The sequence below is a fragment of the Rhinopithecus roxellana genome, chromosome 5, assembly GCF_007565055.1.
Source record: "Rhinopithecus roxellana isolate Shanxi Qingling chromosome 5, ASM756505v1, whole genome shotgun sequence".
Taxonomy (NCBI): Eukaryota; Metazoa; Chordata; class Mammalia; order Primates; family Cercopithecidae; genus Rhinopithecus; species Rhinopithecus roxellana.
The window spans coordinates 94,662,679-94,669,352 of record NC_044553.1 but is presented as its reverse complement, the minus strand read 5'-3'; positions in this window follow the sequence as shown (position 1 = coordinate 94,669,352).

The window sequence follows — 6,674 nt, the reverse complement described above, 5'->3', positions numbered from 1 at the left end:
TGATTTTCCTGAGTACCATTAGAAGCATTAGCCTTCACCTGTCTTAGTTGGGTAATTTGGTTTGTAATGGCCTGGAATGCTCTTATATTTACCGTTGTGGAAGAGGTTAAGTTAAGAGCCCAGGTCTTGTCCTGTTAGTGATAATGTCTTGCCTTGATATACAACTCTAGCAAATAAGAAATGACAAAATGGCACTAAACATCTTTCTTTCTGGGCTTAAAAATCATTACCTCAATTCAGAAAGCTGAAAGAAGACAGACAATATTTTCTGTATGTTTTTACAGGTATAAAACCTGTAGGTAATTATGTGGAATGCCAGGAAAGCAGAATATGGATTTTTTGTGGCATGTTTGTTTTTATGGAAAACAGTATTTGTGGATATCCTGGAGCGGAGTTTGGCAAATTCTGACCCATTAGCTAAAATGAATCTCCTGCTTGGTTTGTTAAAAAAAAAAAAAAAAAAAAAAAAAAAAGTGTTACTGAACACAATCAGGCTAGTCTGTTTACACACTTTCTGTGCCTACTTCTGTGCTACTGATATAGGAGTTAATAAGAAATTATTTAGGCAGATTGTCAGGATAAGAGTTCTCGGTAGAATTTCCCTTTCATAAAAAGCAGTCCCCAAACCATTTCTTTTATAACAGAAAGCAGCCTCAAAAATCAAGCCGCAAGCATAAATAAGCAAGCTGGAAGCTTGCATGGGTAAATGCCGGCAGCCGTACCTGGAAGCCAGGATATTCAACAGGGCGATTCCCTCGTCCCTTTGCTTGTTGCCACTTGTGCAGGTGTCGTGGTTCTGGTCAGGAGGAGACCGCCTTTGCATAATAAAAGATTAGGGTGGGACAGCCAGTCTCTTTGTGGGCTATGTCAATGGAACACCTGGTCAAACCAATCCCCTGGTCTCTATGTAAATCAATCACCACCTCCTCAAGCCCCTCTCTAAAATCAAGCACACCCCACCCCAAACCCAGAAACCTGCTTGGGGGCTTCCTCTGCATGAGGAAGCTCTCTCTCTTTTCTTTCTTTTTCCTATTAAAACTTTTCCCTCTTAAACCCACTCTATATGCATGTGTCCATATCCTTAATCTTGGCGCCAGACGACAAACCTTGGGTATTTCCCCAGACAACGATGCCACTTCACTACAACAGTTGATTTGAGTAGTTGCAACAGAGACCTTGTGGCCTCCAAAGCCTGAAATACTTACTGTGTAGCCTCTTATGGTAGAAGTTTTCCAGCCCCTGTGCCTTTAAAGTGAGATGAAGCTTCCTCAAAGTCACTATTGGTTTTCCTGGAGTGCTTGTCCATCTGGTATGGATACAGTAGCTATATGACAATTTCCTGGGTTAGTCCTATCAAATATTATTTCCCTATTGACCTCATATGTATACACGAGGAAATTTATACGAATCTGAGAGTAGGTTTTGTTCTTTGGGTTAAAAAGCAGAGCCCCCATGGACATGAATGCTAGATTTCCCATGGAGAATGAGAAAATAAAAATTGTTGGCCAATGGTCACAGGCTACAGTGATCACTGTGTTGAATCAAAGTGATCGTTATTAGTCCTGAGGCTTTCTGAGTATCTTGAAAATGTCTGCTTCCTGCAGTTTAGCTCTTCATGTTAGAACATAGGTGGGAATTTTTATTTTCTTCAGCCACAGAGAAAGCAAGGAAAATTTAAATGAGTGAATGGTTCCCCAGCCTCCCTTCTCACCTATGCCTAAGGCTATGAAAGCATGTTTGCAAGAAAACAGGATTCTTGACATGAATAGGGCCTAAAAATGTTATTATCTTATACAAGATAGTTTGATAACAGAGCACTCTGAGAGAGTACTTTACATTTGTTCACTAGCATTTTTTAGTGACTGCGGGATTTATGGTGATAGGTAAAAGAAAGTCTATTAAAGTAAACCAGGTAGCCTAAGAAGAGAACAGAGATAATTGAAAGAGGAGCATTGTTGTGTAAGGAAAGATAAACTCTCTAGAAAATTTTTATTGTTCCATTGCTTTCAATACATAAAAAACACACAAACAATTCAAATGTAGCATTTAAAAATGCACAAAAACAAATCTTGAGCATGCAAAAGCACCCAGCAAGTGTATGAACATGATGTATTGCCTGAAAAGTATTCTTTGATTGCACAGCTAAGCACATGGTTATTTCAGGCTGCCCCAAACTCAAGATGCCTGACTTAATAACAAATTAATTTTCTTATATAAGTGTCCCACCTACACCATGGAATTCCCTTTGCTGCCATCAGGAGAACCAATTGGAGCTATTTTGAAATCTTACAGCCTACAAAAGCAGAAAGCTCTAAAAGTTTAAAAAAACAAGAACAGCTTAGTTAACGAAGTTGATTTGGGTGTGTAATTTTAAATTATGTCCATTATCCCCACCCCAGGAAAACGTGGAATGCTAGGCCCAGTCTTAGGGAAGTGGTGCAGCTCAGTTCTAAAGCAAGGATATGAGAAGTTGTATTTCATGGAGGAAATGGAACCAAAACCCAGGTATATCACTCAGCTGCAGTGTGAAAGCAAAATAGCTAGGTAAAGAGGGAAGAAGAATCTAGACACAAGACCATTGTAAGACTGAAAAAATGGAGACTAGGAATGAGTCGAGGTGTGAAGTGGCAGGTGGAATTTGGTAGAGATGTGTTTGAGGGGAGACAATGGTTGGGAAATTTGCTACTGGCCCTTCTGTTAAGGTATCTGTAGCCATAGTTGAGAGAGCCCCAGAGCTATTAATATTGTATCAGGAGGATCCAGGCAGGAGTCAAAATCCACAAACCCTTATTTTAACAGGAAACAAATAATAATTAACTGGACATTGAAGAACTAAAAAGGCAAAAATAGAACATAATTTATCAAAAAGGTGGCAAGTGATGAAATTAGATACTGCTCCTGGACCTTCGGGAACAAAAGGAGATGGGCCAGAAGGACTGAAAAGTTCAGACCTCTCAGGAGGGGATTCTTAGTCTGCTTGAGCTGCCGTAACAAAATATCACAGACTTGGGGCTTAAACAGCAGAAACTTATTTCCTCATAGTTCTGAAACCTGGAAGTCCAAGGTCAGAGTGCCAGCCAGTTTGGTTTCCAGTAACAGCCCTCTTCCAGTCATGCACATGGTCAATTTCTCTCTACATACTCACGTGGTGACCTTTCCTTGGTGCATGTGCACAGAGAGTGACCTCTCTTCCTCTTCTTATAATACTGTTAGGAAGCAGGACCTAGCAGAGCCAGAGTGACACCATTTTAAAATCAACGTCATCTTAAAACTAGCAAGACACATTCATTGCCAGTCACAACTCATGGCCCTAAGATGTTTGCAGCTAAGGAAGCAGCTTGATAAGGCCTGCTAGGACAAAATCCTACAGCAACAGGAAGTCCAGATGTCCCAGTTACCCATAACAATATATGCTTTCAGGATAATTATAGTTGTGTTTTGATGACTAACACACTAAAATGTCAAGGATAGATTTCTTTAAAGCAATAGAATAATAAATTTTGCCGTGCTGTCAGCACCCCCACATGTAGGCAGAGCTTAGTCTTTACATAGATCAGACCCCTACATAAGAAAAACTTGAAGACAATGCATTCTCCACTTGCTTTCTGAGGATGCCCTACTCTGTAATGTAAGTAAATTGTATGTTTAGCTTTCAATAAACTCTCTCTCCTCACTGTACTCTGCAACTCACTTTGAATTCCTTCCTGCATGAGATCCAAGAACCTTCTCTTGGGGTCTAGATCAAGACCCTTTTTTTTTTCCCGATAACAAAGCCACTGATCTTATTGGATTAAGGAACTACCCTTATGATTTCATTTAACCTTAATTACCTCCTAAAAGCACTATCTCTAAATATAGTCACATTCGGTTAGGGCTTCAGCATGTGAATTTTGGGAGAACACAATTGTGTCCACAGCAGGGGTGCTGGCTGGGCTGGTGCTGATGTAACTGAAGCAAGGAAAGATGAGGCTGGTCTGTGGGTGCTGAACAAGCTGCAAACTAAGATCAACTCTCTCTCCTGGAAAGAAGTGTTGCTGCCAGGGTGAAGAAGCAAAGCTAGGTGATGTGGGTAAGGCAGCATCCTTCCTCCTCAGGTCTTCTAGTCTCCCTCCAGAACTCCCAGCAAAGCAGAAATGTGGTGGGCATCATCCCACCTTCAGCATCACAAAGCAGAGTATGAAAGGGAGAAAATGAAAGAGGTAAGAGCCCACTTACTGGTTCCATCATGCTGTGGCAAAAGCTGCTGGTTGCTTAATTTAACATCTGTTCTTCTCTTCATTCTTAATAATAGAATCGTAAAACTCAGCCAGAGAATATTTCTTAACCTTCCTTGCTGCTAGATATGGTCATGTGACCACATTTTGGCCAATAAATGCAAATGAAATTATTATGCAGGATTTCCAGGGAGTTTTTAGAGAGTTTCTTTGACCCTTCTTCCATCATGCTGCCCAGAACATGGATGTGATGTGATGGCTGGTGCTTTATCAACCATATTGGGCTGTGAGAACAAGAAATACTCTGAAGGATGACAAGGAGCTATGGACCTTGACAATTTTGTCAAGTAACCATGCTAGTCTTAAATTGCTAACTTTCAGGTTTCTTTTATGTGTGGGGGGAAGATTAAGTTCTACTTTGTTTAAGCCTTTTAGGGTTTTTCTAGTACATGCAGTCCAAACATCCTAACAGATAGGATACTGAGCTAGCTTGCATAGGTGGGTCCACCTTGCTTAAATGGTGGTTATGCCATTTCAAAGTATTTTCCCTCCCGCCACTTTCATTTTTAGTTGACTTTGTGTTTCAAGGAATTGCTGAAAAATCCTTTTATTTGCATATTTAACTGGACTAAAATTTTTTTCTTTTTTCTTTGTAAATTCTTTATTTTCTTTCTTTGTTTCTCTCTCTTTCCTTTTCCTTCCTTCCTTCCTTCCTTCCTTCCTTCCTTCCTTCCTTCCTTCCTTCCTTCCTTCCTTCCTTCCTTCCTTCCTTCCTTCCTTCCTTCCTTCCTTCCTTCTCAGGGTCTCCGTCTATCATCCAGGCTGGAGTGCGGTGGCACAGTCTCAGCTCACTGCAGCCTCAACCTCCTGGGTCCAAATGATCCTCCCACCTCAGCCTCCCAAGCACCTGAAACTACAGGGGCACACCACTGCACCCAGTTAATTTTGTGTGTGTGTGTGTGTGTGTGTGTGTGTGTTTTGTAGAGATGAGGCTTCTCTATATTGCCCAAACTAGTCTCAAACTCCTAGGCTCAAGTGATCTGTCTTCCTAATTCTCCCAATGAGCCACTGTGCCTGGCCTAAAAATCTTTCTCTTAAAAGTGCAAATCCTTCTATGAGGATTAAGGGAACATGAATTATTCACAGTTTAATTTGTTTCATCAGATAGTTTGTTTTTTTTAATCCCTAGCCAATATCAGTTGCACTGAAGAATGGGTGCCTTATGAAAACTGTTACTAATCCTTACAACAATCCTACAAGAAAAGATAGTTATCCCCATTTTACATATAAAGAAACTGAAGCTCAGAAAAGTTAAGTAAAGAACTTAGGACTCACTGTTAATAGGTGGTGGTGCTGGGGATTTGGAACACTCTTTTCACTGTACTATTGTGGCACCTACTGGACTAATGCTATTGACATTATAATTACAACTTAATTGTGGATGTAATTATATTTTAATTTATGTAAACGTTTATGTATATTTCTATGTAATCTATATTACTATATTAGACAGACTCAGCAAGCTCATCTGAGAAACTAACAACTATTGGTAATACCATTTATATGGAGGAATACATTTTAAACCACCAATTGGAGACTGCCTATATTATTAGTGACAAAATGCGACCAAAATATTTTCAATAGAATTAAAAGTATGGTTAGTTGCTTAGTAAGCAAAGCAGAATGCACAACTAGAATGATGATATCTAGATTAAGTAGGGATCTTTTTATTGAAAGTATAACCACTTTTAAATGTATCACCATAGCTCAGATATAACTGAATTTCCCCCCAGCTCAGGGCTACTCTCCTACGTGATCAGTGCGTGTGGGCCTCCTGCTGAGGCTCATGGTCACTGCTGTTCCGTGGGGACTGAGCAGAGGCCTCCACCTGGCTGGGGCTTTGGAGCTCTCCACTCCAAGATCTGGTTTAGAGACCCTTGCCTCTGGCCTTGATGACTCCTTGACAGACCTGTAGGCACTCAACCATAAGCCACTTTCTATATCCCCTACTGGGACATGAGGATAGTTCTGCACCTTATCTGTGCTGTGTGCTGGTTTGGCAGAATCCAGAGGGGCCTGTGGCTGTTTCAGGCTCTCTCTCCCTAAATACAAAGGCGGCCACGTCCACTCCACTGTAGCTTTTCCCAACTGGTGTGAGAAACATTGTGAGTCAGTCCCTTTCAGCATTCCAGATGCGAATGGAAGCAAAGCTATGTAGCTGAGGGACTTTCCAGCCTGACTGGGGGTTTTTATCTGCCCTTCCCCAGCTGGGTTTTCAACCCTGGGAGGGGCGTGGAAGCAGCCAGGCAGGGCTGAAAACTTTCACAGGAGCAACTAAATGTTCCTGATTTATCTCGCCTCACACTCCAGCCTCCTCCCTGCCCTGGAAGGCATTCTATCTCCCTTCTGTGGGGAAGGAGCTGCTGTGAATCCTCAGCCTGCATGTTTCCTGTATGATGG